The sequence below is a fragment of the Bufo gargarizans genome, chromosome 7 (assembly GCF_014858855.1).
Source record: "Bufo gargarizans isolate SCDJY-AF-19 chromosome 7, ASM1485885v1, whole genome shotgun sequence".
NCBI classification, from domain to species: Eukaryota; Metazoa; Chordata; class Amphibia; order Anura; family Bufonidae; genus Bufo; species Bufo gargarizans.
In genome coordinates, this window is record NC_058086.1 from 17452235 (window position 1) to 17479043 (window position 26809).

The 26809-nt window shown below is 43.8% G+C and overlaps 1 protein-coding gene across 1 annotated transcript in view; it reads right to left on the reverse strand.

The window, feature by feature from the left end:
• The window catches only part of NCF4 (neutrophil cytosolic factor 4), a 51569-nt gene extending 38847 nt beyond the window's left edge, over positions 1-12722 (reverse strand). Inside the window, exon 1 of the mRNA XM_044300905.1 lies at positions 12682-12722. The gene's annotated coding sequence lies outside the window, so the exon portion shown is untranslated. The remainder of the gene's footprint in view (positions 1-12681) is intronic.
• Positions 12723-26809: the final 14087 nt, after the last annotated feature.

The following is a 26809-nucleotide window of genomic DNA, read 5'->3' on the forward strand; positions in this document are numbered from 1 at the left end:
CTAGCAACTCCAACAGGAAATATCAACCGCATGGTCAGCAGTGTGAGGCGGACCTAAATAGAGCCTCATCACTGAGCAGAACCTGAGGAGATGTGAGATCCTGCCAAACAACAACATGCTAAGAGGAAAACAGAGAGACCTGTCAGATAGCCTCACGTGCAGCAAGTCTATCTGATCTTCTCACCTCTGTCACGGGAGGGACCGTGACAGTAGCCCCCTTCTACGGGTGACCTCCGGACACCCAGGACCGACCTTATCAGGATGCGCCCTGTGAAAGTCCTTTACAAGGCGACTGGAATTCACGTTGGTCGCAGGAACCCACATTCTTTCCTCTGGACCGTAACCCTTCCAGTGCACGAGATAGTGAAGAGATCCACAAAGAATATGTGAGTTCAGTATCCTGGCAATCTGAAAAGATTACCATCCACCATGACAGGTGGGGGTGGCAGAGAGGATAGTTCAACAGGTTCGACATATCTGTTCAGCAATGACCTGCGAAACAGATTATGAATTTTTAAAGCCTGCAGAAGTTCAAGACGAACAGCAACCGGATTAATAATGGCAGAGATCTTGTATGGCCCAATAAATCTTGGCCCCAACTTCCAAGAGGGTACCTTCAACTTAATGTTTCTTGTGGACAGCCACACAGAATCGCCCGCTCTCAGGTCCGGACCACTCATACATCTTTTGTCAGCCATACGTTTATACTTTTTGCCCATTTTTTTTAAGTTGATTTGAATCTTCTGCCAAATAGATGAAAATGAAGAGGAAAATCTTTCCTCTTCAGGTATACCAGAAGTTTCAGTACCAGAAAATGTGCCAAACTGCGGATGGAACCGTAGACAGGATGGACTCCTGTCTACAGTTATTTATGGCAAACTCGGCCAACGACAAAAATGAAGACCATTCTTCCTGATTCTCAGAGACAAAACATCTCAAATAAGTCTCCAGATTCTGGTAAGTGTGCTCAGTCTGACCGTTCGACTGAGGATGAAAGGCCAAAGAGAAGGACAATTGGACCCCCTGGCGAGTACAGAATGCCTTCCAGAATCTGGAAACAAATTGAGTCCCTCTATCAGACACCACATCGGAGGGAATGCCGTGTAGTTTCACAATGTTATCGATAAACACTTGAGCGAGAGTTTTGGCATTAGGTAAACCTGATAATGCTATAAAGTGTGCCATCTTGCTGAAGCAACAATCACCAGAATCACAGTTTTCCCTGAGGAATTAGGCAAATTAGGCAAATCTGTGATAAAGTCCATGGACAAATGAGTCCAGGCCGAGTATGAGTCACCTTGGCACGCGCACAAGTCCCACAAGCTGCCACATAGCCCTTAACATATTTACGTAACCCTGGCCACCAGAATCTCCAGGAAATGAGATCCACAGTGGATCTGCTCCCAGGGTATTCGGTAAGAACAGTACCGTGATGTTCCGAAGGGACAAACAATTTCCCTGGAGGACAGGAATCAGGTGCCTCTCCCTGGGCCTCCAACACCTCTGCCTCAAGTTCTGGATAAAGGGCGTATACAACCACCCCATCAGCCAATATCGGACCAGGATCCTCCGAATCACCCCCCTAGGAAAACTACGTGACAAAGCATCCGTTTTGATATTTTTTATCCCCGGGCGATAAGTGAGAATTAAATTAAATCTAGTAAAAAACAACGACCATCTGGCCTGCCTTGGGTTCAGATGTTTAGCCAACTCCAGGTAAGCCATATTTTTGTGATCAGTAATTACCGTAATGGGATGAATCGCTCCTTCCAACCAAATTACGCCATTCCTCAAAAGCCAACTTAATGGCCAGCAACTCTCTATTACCTACATCATAATTTTTTGGGATAGTTTTTTAGAGAAAAAAGCACAAGTGCGCCATTTGTTAGGAGAAGGACCCTGCAACAAGACTGCTCCAACTCCTACCTCTGATGCGTCAACTTCCACAATGAATGGTTGTGACATATCAGGTTGCACCAGAATAGGAGCAGAAGCAAAACATTCCTTTATTTCTGAAAAAGCATGTAGTGCTTCTTCAGACCAGACTGAGAAAGCTGTGTCTTTCTTAGTCATATCAGTTAATGGTTTAACAACAGTTGAGGAAATTCAAGATAAATTTACGGTAGAAGTTGGTGAACCCCAAAAATCGCATGAGTCCCTTTAGATCTTCAGGTTGATCCCAGTCCAACACAGCACAGACTTTTTCCGGATCCATACGAAAACCCGAAATGAGAGTAAGTACCCCAGGACTTAAGTACCCCAGAATTTATTCTCTCTTAGGATCTGTAAGATCTGTCTCACGTGATCCTTATATGTCTCCATATCAGGGGAATAAATTAAAATACCATCCAGATAAACCACCACAAACCTGCCCACCAGATGATGAAAGATGTCATTGATGAAGTGTTGAAAAACAGCAGGAGCATTGGTCAAACCAAGGTCAAACCAAAAGGCATGACCAGATTCTCAAAATGACCCTCAGGAGTTTTAAAGGCCGTTTTCTATTCGTCCCCTTACTTGATTCTTACCAGATTATATGCCACCCTTAAATACAATTTAGAGAACACCATGGCGCCGACAATCTGTTTGAATAAATCTGGGATCAAAGGAAGCGGATAGGGATCACAGACAGTGATGCAATTCAGCTCACGGAAGTCCAAACATGGCCTAAGAGTTCCATCCTTTTTTTTTTAACAAAGAAGAACCCTGCAGCCACTGGTGATTTGGATGGTCTAGTATGACCTTTAGCCAAACTCTTGGTGATATACTCCCGCATGGCTACTCTTTCGGGTTCAGAAAGATTATACAACCGAGACTTTGGCAATCTAACTCCGGGAATAAGGTTGACGGGGCAATCATACTCCCGATGAGGAGGCAACTCCTGGATTCCACTCTCAGAGAATACATCAGAAAAATCGGAAAGAAAGGAAGGTAACATTTTAGTAGTTACAACAGTAAGCGACGTGCTGAGACAGTTGTCAATGCAGTAATCACTCCAATCAAGAATCTGTCTTGCTTGCCAATCGATGGTAGGATTATGTTTGGTTAACCATGGTAAACCTAGCACCAGAGGAGCAGGCAAGCCCTCCAGCACAAAACATGAAATCGATTCAATATGATAACCTCCCACCTTTAGGTGAATGTCCTGCATCATTTGAGACAGACACTTTTGAGAGAGAGGGACAGAATCAATCGAAAACACAGAAATATCTTTGTCTAATGTACTTGTTGTCAAACTCTGCATACAGACAAACTGACCATCCCCTAGGTTAACCCCTGCCCCACTGTCAATAAATACTTCCATTTCCACGTTTTGGAGTCTAGCACCACCTTGGCAGGCAGGAGAAATTGGGTACTACCGGAAAATGACAAAAGTACATTCTCAGATTCCCCACCCACACTACCAAGAGTGAGAGGAGGACTAAACACATTAGACTTTTTTTTTCCCTTTTCACCTTGATGTTTAACATAAGGACATACGTTAGAAAATGTCCTCCTTTACCACAGAAAAAGTCTTTTCTTAACCCTAAAGTTTTTATCACCTGGTCCATGAGTTACCTGCCCCAATTGCATTGGCTCATCACTAGACATAAACTCGAGTGTCTCTTTACCCAGAGTGTGTCACAACCCTTGGTCATGGTCGTGACTACTGTAACCGCATGCAGTTGCCTGCGGTCTTGGTGTTGTTGTCAATCACAGGTGAGGGCTATAGTATGTTGCCTCACCTGTGGTTGCCGCTGGCAACATTGTGTATGTGGCAGCAGAGCAGCCTGAGCGGTGCTAGGCAGCTTACTGCAGTAGGCATGCGGTTGCACCTGGCAACCTCTTTTTATAGGTGTGCCTTTTATCGGTGTGTACAGGGTGTTATATGTGTTGTGTGCACTTCCCCTTTAAGTTGATGTCTTCCCTTCCCTGGTGTTGGAAGGGTTAACTTCCTTCCTAGTGTGTTTGTGCACTGGGTGTCTCTCACTGTGGGTGTGGCTACTTGGCCCTATAAAGCCACTGTGAATAGCAGTAGTCAGTGGGGGTTCTTCAGCCATGCTTGCTGGAGACATCCTCCTGGTTACTTACCATCTGCCAGTGAGGGCCACCCTGGTGGTCATAAACGTTATGTCTGGTGTTAGTTTATGGTTTATCTGTTATTTCAGCATATGGTTTACTGGGTTCCCGTGTGATGTCTGCTGTGTGCTGTGTCCTTTGTGTTTGTTGTGGATAGCAGCACTTTCACGTGGGTTCCAGGTTGTGTGTCTGTGGCAGGTAAGTGTGGTACTAGTCTCACTTACCTGTCATTGCCATATGTCTGTTTATGTTCCCCTTTCTATGTAGCTTGGCCAGTGAGACTCCTGTTCCTCCGTGTATAGGAGGAACGGGTCGTCTTACCCTGCTCCTAGTCCAGGGCCACCCTGAGGGCGAGCAGGAATATGAGGTTCTGGAGTATGAGCCCTCCTACCTTCAGGATCATATGGATATGAGACAGGGTCAGAATTAGGGATGTGTATGAGGTGACCTTCTCCCTTATTCCTGTCCTGGCCATGCTCTGATCACCCATCTGCTGATACGTCACGGCTGAGGGTATTCCCCATCTGCAGCCGTGACAGAGTGTCATAAGCGGCCGCTTCCCCATATGAAAGTACGTCCTGGGCGAGAGGAACTTTAGATCTCTCCCTCAGGCGTCTATCAATACGTACAGCTAGAGACATGGCCGCCTCCAATGATTCAGGATTTTCGTGAAATGCCAAGGCCTCCTTCAGGTTCTCAGACAGCCCTTGACAGAATTGACTACGGAGAGCTGGGTCATTCCATTCCGTATCAGTTGCCCACCTCTTAAATTTAGAGCAATAGGACTCTGCAGAATGCTCTCCCTGCCGTAAGCCACGCAACATAGATTCGGCCGGGGAAACCCAATCTTGGTCATTGTAGAGAAGCCCCAGAGCTCTGAAAAATGAATCTACCGACTGGAGGGATTGTGATCCAGTTGGCAAAGAGAAAGCCCAAGACTGATCGTCACCTTTCAGTAATGAAATAATAATCCCCACTCTTTGACTCCCCAGAAGAGTTAGGACGTAGTCTAAAATATAATTTGCATGACTCCCTGAACCGAGCAAAGTTGTCACTTCCCCCGGAAAACCTATCCGGGAGATGCCTGGTTATCTGAAACTGTGCAACAGCCGTGCGGAGGTCAGCCACCTCCAAAGACAGCCTCTGCATACGATCGACCAGTGCAGAAACAGTATCCATAGCTGCACTGAAGAAAGAAAAGGATAACATTTTTTGGGGCGGTTGATAATGTCAGGTGTAATGGGGAAGGGGAAACCACCAGATACACACAATAGACAAGTGCAGAAACAGTATCCATAGCTGCACTGAAGAAAGAAAAGGATAACATTTTTTGGGGCGGTTGATAATGTCAGGTGTAATGGGGAAGGGGAAACCACCAGATACACACAAAAGAAATAGACAACAATCTAGGCCTCAAAAGTTAAGGAAGAGGGATGGTGACCTCCTAGTAATTCGAAGGCTTTTCCCTAACTCCTGCCAGTATGAGCAGATCCTGGTGGTAGAAATGTTCATACATCGTATACCTAGGGCCTGCTGAAACTGCCGATCCCTAGGATAGGTAGTAGGAGACGAGACAACTGGTTCTTTCCCAGATGAAGGAACCCGCATCTCCCTGAGGCCTAGAACAAAACACACCAGCGAACAACAAACAGAAAAGGCAACAAGCACTTAGCTTTGGGATGTCTGGAGATGCAGGAGATCCAAAACAAACAAGCTTTAGCAACTCCAACAGGAAATATCAACCGCATGGTCAGCAGTGTGAGGCAGACCTAAATAGAGCCTCATGACTGATAACGAGCAGAACCTGAGGAGAAGTGAGATCCTGCCAAACAGCAACATGCTAAGAGGAAAACAGAGAGACCTGTCAGGTTATGTTTTGTGGCAGTGGTGGTCACCATGTGGCATTGCTCCATTTTAGACTACAGACCCACTTGAAAGAGGTCACCTTGACGTAGTGCATGGGCTTATGCATTTTTAATCAAAAGTATACAAAGTACCTACTGTACCGTCGGTGGTATACCTCCAATAAGGCAGATGATGCAGCTGCTATGGGGCCTGTGGGGAAAAGGGGCCCACAGTGGAGGATAGGCACTGCCCCCTAATTACACTCTTTACTCTCAGCTCCAGTATAGTATTCCCACTATCGATGGAGAACGCTAAAGGTCATGTGATGATGTCACCACTGGTCCTGTACATCTAGTAAAGGAACTGCACAAACAATGGTGTAGTTCCTTGGTTAGATAAGAGCATCTGTCAGGACCTGTGATGACATGATCTTCAGCATCACAGATCCTGTACATCTAGTAAGGGAACTGCATAGAGCATGGTGTAGTTCCCTGGCTAGATAGAAGCATCTGCCAGGACCTGGGATCACATCATCATCATCTTCATCACAAGTCCTCTACATTTAGCAAAAGAGCTGCAAAGCAGAGCATCATCAAAACTCCTTCAACCCCCAACAGCATGAACAATGATCTCTCCACTGAGACTATAATGAAGTGGTAAGAGGAGGTGCTCCTCCTCCTTTCTCTTCATTTGCAACCCACGCACCCCATTCCCCATTTTTACTCATATCTTACTCGTACTGTATACTGTATAGACTGTTACAACCACTATTACCTGATGTACCTTACATAGTGATTATAATATATAACTGACTACATATATATGTAATACCTTGTACTTGTCACATCAGTACACACACACACACACACACACACACATATATATATATATATATATATATACACACACTGTATCAATTATACAGTATAATAGATGCAGTGTGTACATGTCATGCCCTGCTCTGACTATGTGCGGAGGTCGGCCAGAATAGCAGCACGTGTTTAGTATTTTGTTTTGGAGTCGTGCTGGATCCGCCTCCCATCAGGTGCACTGGGTGGGGTCATTAGTTTAAATAGCACTCCATCCCAGTGCTCTGAGCGGGTGATAGAAATCATTCTGGCCTTGGAAGCAAGGAAGGAAGATTGTCTGTTCCAGCTCTGCAGAGATAAGTGTGGTTTCAGTTTTTTGTTCTTTGCGTTCTTTGTTGTGTTGGTGTCATCTCTCCCATCCAGGTTCTGTGCGAGCAGGCTGCTCCTATTCCCCTTTTCACTATCTCAGGGAATCTAGGGTGTTTTAGCCCAGGCACGAGGACACTTCATTTCTACCATCTAGGTCTGAATGTGGGCTTAGCAGAGCAGGGAGAGAAGTCAGGGATTTGCTAAGAGGTGACCCTTTTCCCTGCTTCTCGCCTAGAGCCTGGTTTGCGGGTTTATCTGTATGTCTGTTATCCCGTCCGGCATGACAGTACAGGTATGTAGTATACCTAGCAGTGTACTGATATGTGAGGTACAAGGTAGAGTATAATATATGCAGTGTGTGCAGATGTATAGTATATACAGCAGTGTACTGATATGTGAGGTACGAGGTATAACAGATGCAGTGTGTACAGATATATAGTATATACCGCAGTGTACTGTTATTTGAGGTGCGAGGTATAATAAATGCAGTGTGTGCAGATGTATAGTATATACAGCAGTGTACTAATATGTGAGGTACGAGGTATAATAGATACAGAGTGTACAGATATATAGTATATACAGCAGTGTACTGATATGTGAGATACGAGGTATAATAGATACAGAGTGTACAGATATATAGTATCGCAAAAACACGAATGCAATCGCACTCTGCAAACCAGCACTCTGCCCTGCCTTTATGCTGGATGTTGAATAAGGCATTGGTGTACATTTTGGCCAAAGCGTAATAACCCACTCGCCACGTCAAGGTCGCCTTCATGAGTGGTCCCTAACACTAGTTCCTACCTGTTATGGGCCATGACAGCCACACAAAGTCCAGGGAGCGCAGGTACACCATGCACGCCAAGCACACTCTGCTTTTAACCCCGTACGGTGCCATTGCAGCTTTCATCGGATCCAGGGATGCAAGTACCAACATGCATGCTGAGCCCACTATATACTTCTCCTAGAGCCAAATAACTACTGGTAGGTGCTATATAAGCAGACTCGGTTTTATACTGACTTTAAAACCAGCCTCCAGGGCAAACTAACCGGTCAGGTGTGCATGGCAGCTTGGAGATCGCCACGCCGCCAATATATACTACAAAGAAAAAAATGTGGGGGGTTCAGCCCGCACAACCCTGTATGCAGGTGCACATTGCTATGGCGAAATACAAATACAAACGCAAAAACACAAATGCAATCGCACTCTGCAAACCAGCACTCTGCCCTGCCTTTATGCTGGATATTGAATAAGGCATTGGTGTACATTTTGGCCAAAGCGTAATAAGCCACTCACCACGTCAAGGTCGCCTTCATGAGTGGTCCCTAACACTAGTTCCTACCTGTTATGGGCCATGACAGCCACACAAAGTCCAGGGAGTGCAGGTACAGCATGCACGCCAATATGGTATAGTATATACAGCAGTGTACTGATATGTGAGGTACAAAGTACAATAGATGCAGTGTGTGCAGATGTATAGTATATACAGCAGTGTACTGATATGTGAGGTACGAGCTGTAATTTCTACCTCATACTTCACATATCAGTACGCTGCTGGCCAGGAACAACTTTAAATGGGGCATGGATACCCAATTTGGATTATTGCTATGGGGCCCAGTGACTTCTACGTACGCCCCTGTTATAAATTATGCTGAGAAGCTTTAGATCAATGCATGGCATGTCGATGTGCGATCCATGCTTTTTTTCTTTTTGTCATTTTCTGCTCAGAAATACTGAAAACTCAATGCTGATACAAACAAGTCCTTAGGGATGAATTTTTGTAAGGTATGATGTAACCTATAGTCAAACACATACATGGCAAGAAAGACATGAGGCTGCAGTTGGGCCCTTTGAAGAGAGAGAGAGAGACCCCAATTTCAAAGAAACTCGATTATTAGCAAATAAGGAGGTGGGAAGCTGGTGAAAAACAGGCTTCTGTCCTGTTTGGCAAATCTTAGCACTATAATGGTGGGAGTAAATATTCGATCTTTGCCATAGGGCCCCCTCTTTTCTAGGTAAGCCACTGATTTAAGTTATTGACCCAAATTAGTGAATGTTAGAACTGAAGAGCCTATTAAAGGTCTGCAATCAGATTTGTACATTTGAAGCTCTCTAAGTTGGTGAAGTAAAATGAGAAAAAAATATAAATAAAACTATTGTTAAGAAATAGAAATTAGAAAATTGCCATGTGCGTATATATTCACCTCCTTTGTTAGGAAGCCCATAAAAAGTTCTGGTGCAACCAATTACCTTCAGAAGTCACATAATTAGTGAAATGATGTCCACCTATGTACAATCTAAGTGTCACATGATCTGTCATTACATATACACATCTTTTTTTAAAGGCCCCAGAGGCTGCAACACCTAAGCAAGAGGCATCACTAACCAAACACTGCCATGAAGACCAAGGAACTCTCCAAACAAGTAAGGAACAATGTTGTTGAGAAGTACAAGTCAGGGTTAGGCTATAAGAAAATATCCAAATCTTTGATGATCCCCAGGAGCACCATCAAATCTATCATAACCAAATGGAAAGAACATGGCACAACAGCAAACCTGCCAAGAGACGGCCGCCCACCAAAACTCACGGACCGGGCAAGGAGGGCATTAATCAGAGAGGCAGCACAGAGACCCAAGGTAACCCTGGAGGAGCTGCAGAGTTCCACAGCAGAGACTAGAGTATCTGTACATAGGAGGACAATAAGCCTTACGCTCCATAGAGTTGGGCTTTATGGCAGAGTGGCCAGAAGAAAGCCATTACTTTCAGCTAAAAACTCCTATAGGAGTGTTTTGAATGAGAGGTGCCCACACGTGGCAGTTCGATGTTTTTGTCTATGTCCAGAGACGTGGAAGGTCTGATGCTTGAAGGAAGTTTCTATCTTTGAGTTTTAGACCTCTTTCACATGACAATTTTTTTTTTCCGTTTACCTATGAGACAGGCCTAAGCTTATCTCGTAGGTAGTCATCCCAGTAAGGTCCCTTTCACACGACCTTATGGCTTTTTCAGTGTTTTGCGGTCCATTTTTATACGGATCCGTTGTTCCGTTTTTTGTTTCCGTTGTGTTTCCGTTTTCTTTCCGTTTTTCCGTATGGCGTATACAGTAATTACATAGAAAAAATTGGGCTGGGCATAACATTTTCAATAGATGGTTCTGCAAAAATGGAACGGATACGGAAGACATACGTATGTGTTCCGTTTTTTTTGCGGACCCATTGACTTGAATGGAGCCACAGAACGTGATTTGCGGGCAATAATAGGACATGTTCTATCTTTCAGCTTAACGGAGAAATGGAAATACGGAAACGGAATGCATACGAAGTACATTCCGTTTTTTTTGCAAAATCATTGAAATGAATGGTTCCGTATACGGTCGTGTGAAAGAGGCCGCAAAAATAAAACATGTGCTATTATTGTCCGCATAAGGCCTCATGCACACGACTGTTCCATTTTTTTTGGTCCGCAAACCGCGGATCTGCAAAAAACAGAAGCCGCCCGCGGGCCTTCAGCAATGTGCGGAACGGAATGGGCGACCCATTGTAGAAATGCCTATTCTTGTCCGCAAAACAGAAAAGAATAGGACATGTTATATTTTTTTTTGCAGGGCCACAGAACGGAGCAACGGATGCGGACAGCACACGGACTGCTGTCCGCATCTTTTGCGGCCCCATTGAAGTGAATGGGTCCGCATCCGAGCCGCAAAAACTGCATAAGGCCTTACAGACAAAAGTATTACTGTTCTATCAGGGGCCAGCTGTTCCGTTCCGCAAAAAATGGAATGCACACGGATGTCATTCGTATTTTTGGGGTTCCGTTTTTTGCGGACCGCAAAATACTGAAAAAGCAATACGGTTGTGTGAAAGAGGCCTAATAGGACATGTTCTATCTTTAAATGGAATGGAAAAACGGAAATACGGAAACAGAATACGTATACGGAACACAAAAAACATAACGAAATGGAAAAAAAAACGTTTGTGTGCAAGAGGCCTTATTGTCCACATAAGGCCTCATGCACACGACCGTTGTTGTGTTCCGTTCCGCAAAATGGGGTTCTGTTGTTCCGTGATCCGTGTCCTTTTTTGTTTCCGTTTGTCTTCCTTTATTTTTGGAGGTTCTCCAGACATGAAGGAAAGTAAAAAAAAAATCTAAGTCAAGTTTGCCATGCAAATGATAGGAAAAAAACGGACGCGGACGCGGATGACAATCTTGTGTGCCTCCGCGTTTTTTGACGGTCCCATTGACTTGAATGGTTATATTTTTTTGACGGACTGGAACCACGGATCACGGACGTGGAGGACAAACGGTGCATTAGCCGAGTTTTCAACGGACCCATTGAAAGTCAATGGGTCCGCAGAAAATCACGAAAAACGGAACAATGGACACAGAATAATACAATGGTCGTGTGCATGAGGCCTAACGGACAAGGATAGTACTGTTCTATCAGGGGCCAGCTGTGAGACAAGCTTACTGGGATCCCTACCAACAAGACAAGCTTACTGGGATTCCTACCAATGAGACAAGCTTACTGGTATCCCTACCAACAAGACAAGCTTACTGGGATCTCTACAACAAGACAAGCTTACTGGGATCCCTACCAACAAGACAAGCTCAGGCTACTTTCACACTTGCGTTGTTGTTTTCCGGTATTGAAATCCAGCGGAGGATCTCAATACCGGAAAAAACTTAGTTTAGTCCTCATGTATTCTGAATGGAAAGAGATCTGTTCAGGATGCATTAGGATGTCTTCCGTTCCGGCAGCATTCCGTTTTGAGACCGGACACATAACTGCTGCGAGCTGCGGTTTTGTGTCCTGTCACAAAAACTGAAAAAAATTGATCAGTCACTAAAAACAATGTAAATCAATGGTGACAGATCCGTTTTATTAGAAGCCTAAAAAACTGGATCCGTCACCCATTGACTTTCAATGTATTTAGTGTAGGATCGTTTTTGTTTTGTTTTTCGTTTTGAGTTCACACAACCGCATCCTAACGGAATGGATGCATCCTGATTTGCAAAATCAAAACTGATCTGTTATATCCCAGTATTTAAATTCTCTGCCGGATCTCAATGCCAGAATTAACAAGGCAAGTGTGAAAGCAGCCTTACTGGGACCCCTACCTATCAGAGAAACTGCCTGAGACCCCCAACTATCATACAAGCTTACTGGGACACCCAGGAAAGAGAATTGTCACCTTAATATTATGTATCATAGTTTTCTAAATGGATAATTAATTTTATCTACTGTGAATGTATTTCTCTGTGGGAAATGTCCAGATGCACATTTTAGCAAACACTTGCGTTCAGCAGTTGCACTTTTAAAAATGTCAGATTTCTATATATTGTGGCAATCATGTAGCAAGGCATCAGGACGCCAGCCTGTAATCTTCCTCTTACCTCATAGGGACCTGAGAAACTGCCAGGAATGTACCCGGCCACATATCTGTAACACACTGCACACAGTAAGACGTATTATCAGCTTTCTAATCTGCCATGGACAATGCAGTTTACATGGTGTCACTCTACGACCTGCAAATAGTTAACCCCTGGGTCCCATCTTGAAGCACACAGCTCTACAGACCCATGCTGCTCCCATCTCTCACCTGTCCCACTGTCTTAGGACGCCACGGCGGGTTCACTGTTGTGTCTGTAGAAAAAGGAAGTATATAGAGTAAATTGTGAGCAAAAGCAGAAGGAGAGTCATAGGAAGTGGTGACACAAGTCGGACTTACCTCTCCCACCAGCTGCTCTTCTCAGTCTCTATTTCAACTCTTCCTATTTGCAACACTGATGACAGCTACGGGCAGCTACGGCACATGTAGGAGCCTTCTGTCAGTATATTAACCACCTCCGGACCGCCTAACGCACATGTGCGTTCCGGAGGTGGCAGGCTGGCGCACAGTCACGCATATATGCGTCATCTCGCGAGATGCGAGATTTCCTGTGAACGCGCGCACACAGGCGCGCGCGCTCACAGGAACGGAAGGTAAGCGAGTGGATCTCCAGCATGCCAGCGGCGATCGTTCGCTGGCAGGCTGGAGATCCGAATTTTTTAACCCCTAACAGGTATATTAGACGCTGTTTTCATAACAGCGTCTAATATACCTCCTACCTGGTCCTCTGGTGGTCCCTTTTGTTAGGATCGACCACCAGAGGACTCAGGTAGGTCAGTACAGTCGCACCAAACACCACACTACACTACACCCCCCCCCCCGTCACTTATTAACCCCTTATAAACCCCTGATCACCCATGATCACCCCATATAAACTCCCTGATCACCCCCTGTCATTGATAACCCCCCTGTAAGGCTCCATTCAGATGTCCGCATGCGTTCTGTGGATCCGATACATGTATCCATGGATCCGTAAAAAATCATGCGGATGTCTGAATGGAGCCTTACAGGGGGGGTGATCAGTGACAGGGGGGTGATCACCCTGATTACCCTGATCACCCCCTGTCATTGATAACCCCCCTGTAAGGCTCCATTCAGACGTCCGCATGCGTTCTGTGGATCCGATACATGTATCCATGGATCCGTAAAAAATCATGCGGATGTCTGAATGGAGCCTTACAGGGGGGGTGATCAGTGACAGGGGGGTGATCACCCTGATTACCCTGATCACCCCCTGTCATTGATAACCCCCCTGTAAGGCTCCATTCAGACGTCCGCATGCGTTCTGTGGATCCGATACATGTATCCATGGATCCGTAAAAAATCATGCGGATGTCTGAATGGAGCCTTACAGGGGGGGTGATCAGTGACAGGGGGGTGATCACCCTGATTACCCTGATCACCCCCTGTCATTGATAACCCCCCTGTAAGGCTCCATTCAGACGTCCGCATGTGTTTTGTGGATCCGATCCATGTATCCATGGATCCGTAAAAAATCATGCGGATGTCTGAATGGAGCCTTACAGGGGGGGTGATCAATGACAGGGGGGTGATCAGGGAGTCTATATGGGTGATCACCCCCTGTCATTGATCACCCCCCTGTCATTGATCACCCCCCCCCCTGTAAGGCTCCATTCAGACATTTTTTTGGGCACAAGTTAGCGGAAATTTTTTGTTTGTTTTTGTTTTTGTTTTTTCTTACTAAGTCTCATATTCCACTAACTTGTGTCAAAAAATAAAATCTCCCATGAACTCACCATGCCCCTCACGGAATCCAAATGCGTAAACATTTTTAGACATTTATATTCCAGACTTCTTCTCACGCTTTAGGGCCCCTAAAAAGCCAGGGCAGTATAAATACCCCACATGTGACCCCATTTCGGAAAGAAGACACCCCAAGGTATTCCGTGAGGGGCATATTGAGTCCATGAAAGATTGAAATTTTTGTCCTAAGTTAGCGGAAAGTGAGACTTTGTGAGAAAAAAAACAAAAAAAAATCAATATCCGCTAACTTATGCAAAAAAAAATAAAATTCTAGGAACTCGCCATGCCCCTCATTGAATACCTTGGGGTGTCTTCTTTCCAAAGTGGGGTCACATGTGGGGTATTTATACTGCCCTGGCTTTTTAGGGGCCCGAAAGTGTGAGAAGAAGTCTGGGATCCAAATGTCTAAAAATGCCCTCCTAGAAGGAATTTGGGCCCCTTTGCGCATCTAGGCTGCAAAAAAGTGTCACACATGTGGTATCGCCGTACTCAGGAGAAGTTGGGGAATGTGTTTTGGGGTGTCATTTTACATATACCCATGCTGGGTGAGAAAAATATCTTGGTCAAATGCCAACTTTGTATAAAAAAAGGGAAAAGTTGTCTTTTGCCAAGATATTTCTCTCACCCAGCATGGGTATATGTAAAATGACACCCCAAAACACATTGCCCAACTTATCCTGAGTACGGCGATACCAGATGTGTGACACTTTTTTGCAGCCAAGGTGGGCAAAGGGGCACATATTCCAAAGAGCACCTTTTGGATTTCGCAGGCCATTTTTTACACATTTTGATTGCAAGGTACTTCTCACACATTTGGGCCCCTAAATTGCCAGGGCAGTATAACTACGCCACAAATGACCCCATTTTGGAAAGAAGACACCCCAAGGTATTCCGTGAGGGGCACGGCGAGTTCCTAGAATTTTTTATTTTTTGTCACAAGTTAGCAGAAAATGATGATTTTTCTTTTTTTTTCTTTTTTCCTTACAAAGTCTCATATTCCACTAACTTGCGACAAAAAATAAAAAATTCTAGGAACTCGCAGTGCCCCTCACGGAATACCTTGGGGTGTCTTCTTTCCAAAATGGGGTCACTTGTGGCGTAGTTATACTGCCCTGGCAATTTAGGGGCCCAAATGTGTGAGAAGAACTTTGCAATCAAAATGTGTAAAAAATGCCCTGCAAAATCCGAAAGGTGCACTTTGGAATATGTGCCCCTTTGCCCACCTTGGCAGCAAAAAAGTGTGACACATCTGGTATCTCCGTACTCAGGAGAAGTTTGGGAATGTATTTTGGGGTGTCATTTTACATATACCCATGCTGGGTGAGAAAAATATCTTGGTCAAATGCCAACTTTGTATAAAAAAATGGGAAAAGTTGTCTTTTGCCAAGATATTTCTCTCACCCAGCATGGGTATATGTAAAATGACACCCCACAACACATTCCCCAACTTCTCCTGAGTACGGCGATACCAGATGTGTCACACTTTTTTGATGCCAAGGTGGGCAAAGGGGCACATATTCCAAAGTGCACCTTTCGGATTTCACCGGTCATTTTTTTACAGATTTTGATTGCAAAGTACTTCTCACACATTTGGGCCCCTAAATTGCCAGGGCAGTATAACTACGCCACAAGTGACCCCATTTTGGAAAGAAGACACCCCAAGGTATTCCGTGAGGGGCATGGCGAGTTCCTAGAATTTTTTATTTTTTGTCGCAAGTTAGTGGAATATGAGACTTTGTAAGGAAAAAAGAGAAAAAAAAAAATCATCATTTTCCGCTAACTTGTGACAAAAAATAAAAAATTCTAGGAACTCGCCATGCCCCTCACGGAATACCTTGGGGTGTCTTCTTTCCAAAATGGGGTCACTTGTGGCGTAGTTATACTGCCCTGGCAATTTAGGGGCCCAAATGTGTGAGAAGTACCTTGCAATCAAAATGTGTAAAAAATGGCCTGCAAAATCTGAAAGGTGCACTTTGGAATATGTGCCCCTTTGCCCACCTTGGCAGCAAAAAAGTGTGACACATCTGGTATCGCCGTACTCAGGAGAAGTTGGGGAATGTGTTTTAGGGTGCCATTTTACATATAACCATGCTGGATGAGAGAAATATCTTGGCAAAAGACAACTTTTCCCATTTTTTTATACAAAGTTGGCATTTGACCAAGATATTTTTCTCACCCAGCATGGGTATATGTAAAATGACACCCCAAAACACATTCCCCAACTTCTCCTGAGTACGGCGATACCAGATGTGTGACACTTTTTTGCTGCCAAGGTGGGCAAAGGGGCACATATTCCAAAGTGCACCTTTTGGATTTCACCGGTCATTTTTTACACATTTTGATTGCAAAGTTCTTCTCACACATTTGGGCCCCTAAATTGCCAGGGCAGTATAACTACGCCACAAGTGACCCCATTTTGGAAAGAAGACACCCCAAGGTATTCCGTGAGGGGCATGGCGAGTTCCTAGAATTTTTTATTTTTTGTCGCAAGTTAGTGGAATATGAGACTTTGTAAGAAAAAAATAAAAAAATAAAATCATCATCATTTTCCGCTAACTTGTGACAAAAAATAAAAAGTTCTATGAACTCACTATTCCCATCAGCGAATACCTTAGGGTGTCTACTTTCCGAAATGGGGTCATTTGTGGGGGTTTTCTACTGTTTGGGCATTGTAGAACCTCAGGAATCATGACAGGTGCTCAGAAAGTCAGAGCTGTTTCAAAAAGCGGAAATTCACATTTTTGTACCATAGTTTGTAAATGCTATAACTTTTACCCAAACAATTTTTTTTTTGCCCAAACATTTTTTTTTTATCAAAGACATGTAGAACAATAAATTTGGCGAAAAATTTATATATGGATGTCGTTTTTTTTGCAAAATTTTACAGCTGAAAGTGAAAAATGTCATTTTTTTGCAAAAAAATCGTTACATTTTGATTAATAACAAAAAAAGTAAAAATGTCAGCAGCAATAAAATACCACCAAATGAAAGCTCCATTAGTGAGAAGAAAAGGAGGTAAAATTCATTTGGGTGGTAAGTTGCATGACCGAGCGATAAACGGTGAAAGGAGTGTAGTGCCGAAGTGTAAAAAGTGCTCTGGTCATGAAGGGGGTTTCACCTAGCGGGGCTGAAGTGGTTAACACCATTTCCATTATCTGGGAACTGACGATTGCATGGTTAGCGTTAGGAAGGTGCTTCGCATGTCTGTGACTTTGAATCTCAATTCCTGTGTATAAAGTGAAAGCTGATTTTAGAACTAGAGAGAGAGATTTACTAAGGCCTCATGCACACGACTGTTCCGTTTTTTGCGGTCCGCAAATTGCGGATCCGCAAAACACGGAAGCGCCCGTGGGCCTTCCGCAATTTGCAGAACGAAACAGACAGCCCATTGTAGAAACGCCTATTCTTGTCCGCAAGACGGACAAGAATAGGACATGTTATATTTTATTTGCAGGGCTACATAACGGAGCAACGGATGCGGACAGCACACAAAGTGCTGTCCGCATCTTTTGCGGCCCCATTGAAGTGAATGGATCCGCACCCGAGCCGCAAAAACTGCGGCTCGGATGCGGACCAGAACAACGGTCGTGTGGATGAGGCCTAAGACAAATGCATCAATATTCTCGTTCAAATTGTTAAAAATTGTCCTAAAAAAAAACATATGCCAGATTTTCCATGTGTTTTAGACACTTTTTACAACTTACTAGAAAGGCCTGAAAATTGTCTACGGTATAAATGAGGGCTAAAATGCACCCAATTTATTAATGTCACGCACTATTATTTTGGCATTAACCCTATGTGGGCATCCGCCGCATATATACAGCAGATGTAACGGTATTTAAAAATGCATCCCGGTTTCTGCTGTTTCAAATTATTATGTGGTATAATCACCGTGGTTGAGTTCAAAAAGTTTTTAAAAAAGGTAGAAGTTTAAAAATATAAAAAAAATGAAAATTCTAATCATCCCCTCTTTCCCCAGAATTAAAATAATAAAAAAATAAAAATTTCAACATCATAGGTATTGCCACATTTGCAAATGTCCAAACGATTTAAATATAAATGTATTTATCTTGTACGGTGAACACAGTACCAGAAAAAAAAATCTAAATGATCAATTTGCCATTTTTTCATCGCTTCACTTCATCCAAATTTTTTTTGATAGATAAAAAGTTATCAAAAATTCATGCACACTCTAAGATGGTATAGCTACAAACTAGAGATCGCCTCAACAAAATGAGCCCTCCCACAGCTCCGTAGACCTAAAATTAAGAAAGTTATGGGGGTCAGAATATGGTGATAAGTTATTTTTTTCAGTATTAAAACACAAGAAAAATTAAACAAATGTGGTTTTGTTGTAATAGTGCTGACTGGAAGTGAAGGTAACAGGTCACTTTTACTAGAAAGGGAACTCTGTGGCAGAATTGCGTAATTTTTTATTTTTTTTTAAAGTAAACTTTTATTCGGATCTGGATCTACAGTGCTTATTACACAGAGAATAAGTAATATTGATACATCGTACAAGAAATGCCAAGTACATCTTATCCATTCTGGAGCACTTCCACAACGAAGTCCTCTTTTATCTATATGTCTGTGAAGGTTCTCATTTATCCAGGTCATGGTATATATCTGTAAAGAATAAATCAAGGCAACTGAACTTACTGTAGATTTCTTGAAAACGTTTCACTCGTTCTTCCAACGAGCTTTCTCAATTCTGAGTGACTGTACAAGAATTCTCTTTTATCTTTACATTTGTATATCCTGACCCTCTTTTCAATATAAGCAAACCTCTCCTCCACCCCATCCCACTCCCAACAAAAACCCTCAGCACTGTGGGGTCCCCGGATCAATAGACTACACTGCTAGTTTTCCCAAACCATTGGCTATTTGTTCTGTCATAAACCAAGTAGTTCCAACAAACAGTGTCGTGAGCAGCTCCTCAATGAACCTTCTCCATGTCTTGAAGAAGTTCCCAGTGGCCTTTTCCTTATGCCTTTCCATATCTAGTCTATCCGTATACATGACCCTTTTCATTGTCCTTATACTTAATCTAAAATGGGTAGCTGAGATTGTAGCCATTTCTTTAGGATAAATTTTTTTGGCTGCTAACAAAAGAATATGCGGCCCTTTAGTCGCCACTATATTCGTTGAGTCATCTTCCTGGTCCCTGGGTATGTACTGAAAGAAAGCATTTTTTCCCCGAATTTCCCCGAATGTCTCTATGGGTCAATTCACACATCCGCAAAACACGGACAGCGGCAATTTGCCTTCCGCATTTTGCGGACCGCACATTGCCGGCACTAAGAGAATATGCCTATTCTTGTCCGCTATTGCGGACAAGAATAGGACATGTTCTATTTTTTTCAGGATCGGAATTACGGACCCGGAAGTGTGGGTCCGCAATTGTGCGTTGTGCGGCCCCATAGAGATGTATGGGTCTGCAATTCCGTTCCGCAAAATGCGGAATGGAATTGCGGATGTGTGAATGGAGCCTATTTGTGGAACCTTGCTGGAAGGATGGCAGCGACTACAAGGGCATGTCTGCCGAGACATACATAGGGAGTTTGAATAATTTGCGGATGTGTCTCCAGGTCGCTAGAGTGTCTCTAATTAATGTGATATTTTTGCTGGCTCTGTGAGAAGGGCTATTTTGGTGTGTAGCAGGGCCCTCAAATCATATGGCGCCACCAGCTCCTGTTACAAGACCGTTAAATTGTACCCTCTGATATTTGGTAGTTGCAGCCCTCCCTCCCATTTTGGTAAGCACATCTTCTTATAGGTTATGGGTGGCTACTTTTTCTGCCACGGAAATTACACACAGGCTGCTTGTAGCTTACTTTACATCAGTGTGCTTCAGCAAGAGATAGTTTGCATCGGGTATGGTAAATGTGCAAAACTCGTCATTTTCAATAGATGTGCCCTTCCCAGAAGAGACAATTGCCAGTCTTTCCATCTGTGCAATTCCTGGATAATCTTGTTTATCAAGGGGATGTAATTTAGTTTATAAACCGATGACGGAGTTCTGCCAATTTTAATCCCCAGATACATAATCGATTCCGTTGCCACTGATACTAGATCTGCTCCCCTGGTTAGTGATTTTCCGCCTATCTGTAGTAACTGGCACTTTGCCACATTTATTTTATACCCCATGAAATAACCTACCTTATTAAGAGTATCCAACACCCTGTCTAAGTGTGTGGCCGGGTCATTTAGAAATAGGAGCATGTTGTCACGTTGCGGTTCACTGTGACAGTTGTGCCATGTAGGCTGGCAGCATGCCCTCTCGCGTACTGGCTGCAGGCTGACTCTTGTGTATGCTGGTTGCTTGGGGCTGCGGTGTTGTATGTGAACTGTGGCCAGTGTTGTGGCTTTCCGTGTCTACATCTCTGTGGTTCCTGTCACCGATGCTGTGCAGGCTGGCTGCCTGCACTTTGTGTACTGACTGTGGGTGTTCCCATGTATGCTGGTTCTGAGATGCGTGCTGGCTGCAGCCTTGTGTGTGAACAGGGTCTGACTATGGATTTATTTCTGTTTGTCACTGGTTGTTTGTGCTCTGGCATACTGGCTGCGGGTGTGTCCATGTTTGCTGGTTGACAGGGGCAATGTTCAGTACTGCAGCCTGTGTGTTCACTTCTCTGTTCATGCAGGCTCACCTCTCAGTTTGGTTCTGGTGGGGTTAACTTCCCCTGGTCTGTTCCTGGTGTGGCTTATCAGGTACCCTTTTTTCCAGCTATATCTATCTGTGAGCTGTGGGGCTTGTGGTCGGTCTGTCTTGGGCCTTGCTGGGTGTGGCACCTTGCTGCTCACCCAGGGGGTCAGTTTGTCTTGCGCCTTACTGGGTGTAGCCCCTTGCCTTCTGTGTGGTGTCGCCTGGTAAAGCATTGATGTTATTGATGATGTTGTTGTATCCTTGTCCATGCCTTTCCTGATCTTCTGTACCTGTTCTGTGTCTTAATCCACTCTGTTCCATGTTTAGCCTAGCAGTGCTCTAACTGAGTCTGATAGCCTGGCAGTGCCCAACTGCTTCTGATCCTGTCTGTTCTATGTATAGCCTGGCTGTGCCTACTGCTTCTGATCAATTCTGTTACTTGTCTGTCCTGCAGTGCCTTACTGCTTCTGTTCCTGTGTTTGTCCTGCCTTCGTGAGAGGGTCCCTGGGTTCTCCAGAGGGAGGATCTCTAGTTTGTGTGCAGCTCTGCCTGAGCCCGCCATGCTTCCATTCCGCATGGGGTCCAGGCACCTGCTTCTGTGCTGGTTCCCATTCGTCTTGTTGTCTGAATCATGTCCTGTGTTTGCTTGAGTTCCAGTTCTGTTGTCTCTTCCACTGATGGTTTTACCAGCGTGGTTCTCTTCTGGTAGCGGCCAAGTGTACTGGGACCTTCCTGGAGGTGGGGCCAGTGAGTCTTCGGCCAAGTTCATCCCCACCAACAGGGGCTCTGTGAAGAATGGGGCTCACTGGCTCTCTGCCTTCAGCTCTGCTGGTGCACTTGATTATATGGTAGTGCTACCACTATTGCTTATCCTGCTGTACTGTCATGTTCTTTTATTACATGTTTAATAAAGTATTCTGTTGTTCCCTGGTCTGTTTCCGCCTGTGTCCTGTTTGCAACATGTCTCGGATGTCTGCCTTGGGCCTCAGCGAAACAGGTTATTTTTACTTCCTGTCTACCTATCTTTATCCCCTCATATACCTCTGATCTCAATAAATGGAGGGCCAATGGTTCCAATGCTATATCGAATAAAAGCGGCGACAGTGGGCACCCCTGTCTTGTCCCTTTCTGGAGCTGGAGCGGAGTGGACAGGAACCCAGGTAGGCAAATTCTCATCTACGGTGAGGTATATATTGCTTGAACAAAGGCCTGAAAGCCTCCCCTGATCCCCAGCTGGTCCAGAACCAGCCCCAGCCACTCCCAATTTACATTATCAAAAGTTTTTTTCTGCGTAAATCACCAAGAGTGCTGGGCCCCCTCCCTTCTCAATTCCTTTTCTTGTTACCTAATCTTGCACTGCCGTTACAGTATATATTTGTGGTGGCTGACCGCACCTTGACAAATCCCACCTGATGGTGACCTATTATTTTAGGAAGAATGTCAGCCAATCTATTGGCCATTATTTTGGATAAGAACTTCAAATCTTGATTGATCAGGGAAATCGGCCTATAGGAGCCAGGGTGAGTTAGATCCTTATCTGGCTTGGGCAGTAATTGAATGTGAACTACTTTACCTGATGGGATAACATTTTGACCCTGCAGGATCTAATTGAATAGTGACATTAGGGTGGGGGTTATTTCCTTGCTACCTTGTAGAACTCAGCCGTGAATCTATCTGGACCCAGTGTCTTCCCATTACGCAAAGATTTAATTACTGAATGTATATCCTGTTCAGTGACTTGGGCATTCAGGATGGCAATATCTTCCACTTGCAGTAGATCTATATCATCCAAAAAGGCTTTCCCGATCTGCATGTCATATAGATCCTGTGTATATAGTGCTTTGTAGTAATGTTTAAATATTTGTAATGTATCTCTAGGATCATCTGTCATCCCTCCTATGTTGGATCTGAGTTTCGGTACTGGTTGTTACGGTCTCCTGCCTTTTGCAAGCCTTGCCAAAAGCTTGCCCAATTTATTTACCTAAAAAAGGCCACTGATGTATGATCAGCATATACCCTCTCTAATTTCTCAGTATAATGGTCAAAGTTATGTTTAGCTGTCACCCACCTATGTTTGTTTTGCTCTGTGGGATTCTACAAGAAAGCAATGTAGTTGTGGCATCTAGAAACTTAGCTCTCGCCTGTTTCTTATGAGCCGATGTGTATAAAATGATGTTTCCTATATATAGATAATAATAGTGCTAAAAAAAAAAAAAAAAACTCTGAGAAGCGGCATCTAGAAGAATAAGGTTAGTCAGTCCCAGTCTCTATTTGTGATCTCCTGTTCTTCCCCACGTCGTCCTCTGGGCAATCTGGATGACTTGGTTGAGCCTGGACTGTTCTGTTTCTGATGTCTTCTGGACGGTGATGAAAGTCCACGTGGAGAAAGGTCTATCTGGCTAGAAATGTCTAAAGGCAGCATGGCTTCCTCAGGAGTCTTATAAATGTCCGTCTTACCCTTGTCTCTGAACATCTTCAGGACCACAGGAAATTGTAGGGAAAAATTTACCAAAGCTGAGCAAATTATTGTAAAAGCTCTCCTTTTTCTTGAGACCTCTGCAGAGTAGTCCCCAAATAAAAGTAGTTTATGGCCTCTGACTACTATGGGCCTTCCTTGCCCAAAATGGCGGCTTTATCCGCATTGTTCAGATATTTGACAATGGTTCAGTGAGGCCTTGAGTCTTCATTGTTGTTTTCTAAGTCCCTTGGTGGTCCAATATGGTGTGCCCTTTCCACTGTACATAGAGCATTAATGCCTAGGGCAAATCCGGGAGAGCTGCCCAGGGGGAACAGATTCCGGAAGGCTTATAATGTGCACATTACTCCTTCTGGATCTATTCTCTAAGTCCTCCTTCTCTTGTAGGGATTTGTTGGATTTCAGAATGTGCTGCATTTGGGTCTTTTCTAGTTTATCTTTTAGCAAGCTCAGGTGTTGTTCTACCTCAGTTATCTGAGAGGAGTGCAGTTTAATGTCTGCCTGGAGCTGCGTCAGAGTTGCAGCCACCATTGTCTCTATTGTTGTTTTTATATCTGGGGCTAACAGTTTTGCCACCTTGACTGCTAGTGGTTTGCAAAATATGGCTGACCCTTTTAGCACCTCCGGTTCCTTGTCCTCCTCTGAGTCTAGTCCTGTAGGCCTGTGAGGAAGATTGAGTGAAGCGCATGGCGCGTTCAGGCGCAGCCGCCATCTCCATCTTGCCACTCTAGTGTCGTCCTTCTCTTCAAGGTAAAGGGCCTCCTGCAGACATGCCACCTCTGACCAAGTACCTCTCCATCCACTGCTGGAGAGGTGCAGACACTGTGAGCAGGGAATTCTCCCCTCTGTAGGGTTTGCCGGCTTAGTCCTGGGCACTGAACGGCAGAGCTTCTTATTCCTGCTGCCTTACATGCGTGCGCCAGAACAGGAAGTCAATTTTTTTTTCCAATTCCACCCCATTTTGGATTTTTTTTCCAGCTTCCCACTACATAGCATGCAATATTAAATGGCATCATTAGAAAGTACAACTTGTACTGCAAAGAACAAGCCCTTATATGGCTAAGTGAATGGAAAAAAAGAAAAAGGTATGGCTCCAGGAAAGCAGGGAGTAAAAAAAACAAAATCACAGAAATTGAAACTACCATCAAGTTTATTATGCTTTAGTTAGGGCAGCATAACGTACATGCTGAATTCAGTAGAGTGTCACTCATGAATATTAAGTGGTTGTGGAGAGCCAGAGAATCATCATAGCCCAGGCCTGAAAAAGAGTCATTGCTGCCGGAGAAGAGTAATGGTTATTCAAAAGAACTACTGCCCTCCCCACCCACCCACTGATTATTGGGAGTTCTCTCCTTAGTTTACTCTCTAGGAGAAAACTGCTAATCATCCCCAGGCGGGAGGAGAAGGGGGCTCTTCCCCGGCGGTGGTGACTCTTTTCCAGACCCAGGCTGACATGACTATACTACAGGTTCTCCACAACCAGTTATCTAATGGCAAATGGGTATTAGGGTTGTAATCAATCTAACAATCAAAGGGGTATTCCAGTAGAAATTTGGATAGAGTATAACTATTAGATTAATGGGGGCATGATTGCTGGGACCCCCACTGATCATAAGAACAGGAGTCCTGTATCCCGTAAATAATATTTAAACCACTGCCCCTTAATTTATTTTGGTACTATGTAGGTCTATGTTTTCTCTTTTTGAGCAAAGTATGGCAAAGTTATTTGGACAGTTTCATAACCATCCATTTAAACAACATATATAGTCCTAATATGTTTTCCAGGATTTTCTGTAGATCTTTATCAAGCCCTGAGTAAAACAAAATGTGATTTACTCTATACAATCTGGTAAACAAGCCTTATGGATCAGTTGTTCACACCCTATGCTCTAAGTCAGTGGGTATCCCAACAACCAGACCCAAATAGCAAAATGACAAGTACTGCTAAAGGTAATGGGGGGAATAGTAGCATAGTAATATAGTTTGTAAGGCTGAAAAAAGACATACAGTCAGGTCCATATTGGGACATCGACACAATTCTAACATTTTTGGCTCTATACACCACCACAATGGATTTGAAATGAAACCAACAAGATGTCCTTTAACTGCAGACTGTCAGCTTTAATTTGAGGGTATTTACATCCAAATCAGGTGAACAGTGTAGGAATTACAACAGTTTGCATATGTGCCTCCCAATTGTTAAGGAACCAAAAGTAATGGGCTTCTCTGCTGTTCCATGGCCAGGTGTGTGTTATTCCCTCGTTATCCCAATTACAATGAGCAGATAAAAGGTCCAGAGTTCATTTCAAGTGTACTATTTGCATTTGGAATCTGTTGCTGTCAACTCTCAAGACGAGATCCAAAGAGCTATCACTATCAGTGAAGCAAGCCATCATTAGGCTGAAAAAACAAAACAAACCCATCAGAGACATAGCAAAAACATTAGGCGTGGCCAAAACAACTGTTTGGAACATTCTTAAAAAGAAGGAACGCACCGGTGAGCTCAGAAATAGCAAAAAAAAATTCTATCTAAAGTGTATTTATTCAATTACTCTAGCTCCCATTGCTCCTTGGATATTTTTCTTTAATATACCTCATTTGCAGTATTCTCTTATCTCCCATGCTTGAAACATACTTCCTAGTTTGTCATGCAACTGCTGTCCCATCATGCCTTAGGGCAGTGTTGATTGAGCACTCTACTGTAGTTCTCTTTGGAAATCCCACAGAGATTAATGGACGACCAGATTCCAAGCTTGGGCGCACTCAATTCATATGGGAAGACACAGGGCCCATGTTCTTGTTCTCCCAGCGGTCATACCCCCACCAATCAGACACTAATTTATTATCCTGTGGATAGAGGATACATTTAAAATCTCCTTAATGAAAATGCTGATTTTTTTTCAGTCTAGGTTTACAGATCTCTTCAAATCCACTGACTATTTGTGGTTCCATGGATTCCTGGTTAAGAATCCCTTGGCTAGAGGAGTCCATATAGTAACTACTACTCATATGTTTATCATGCTTCTGAACTCATAGATATATATTTTATACTTGAGGTTCTTCAGAATTGTTTTGGATCCCACATCACATGCAGATCTTTTTCTTTCGCATAAGGACAACACAATTACATGTCAACAGCCGACGGCTGCTAACATCATTCTCAAAGTTGTGAGCTGTCACCTGTAGCATATTATCGAGGCTATCCCTCAAAGGATAACCAGGGTTAAACAAACCTGCTAGAGATAATCTGATTATCAATATGAGTTAGAGCAGATAGTTAATGGCTTCACCTCAAGGGGCATTCCAAATTGAATTTTGAATGTAATATTGTTGAGAGAAAGGGGAGGACAACATTAGCTACTCAAGTCAAACTGGTTAGAAAGAATTATGGTTGTTATTAAAAAAAAAATCCATGTACTACATCACAATAAGGATTTGCAAAAAAGATGGGA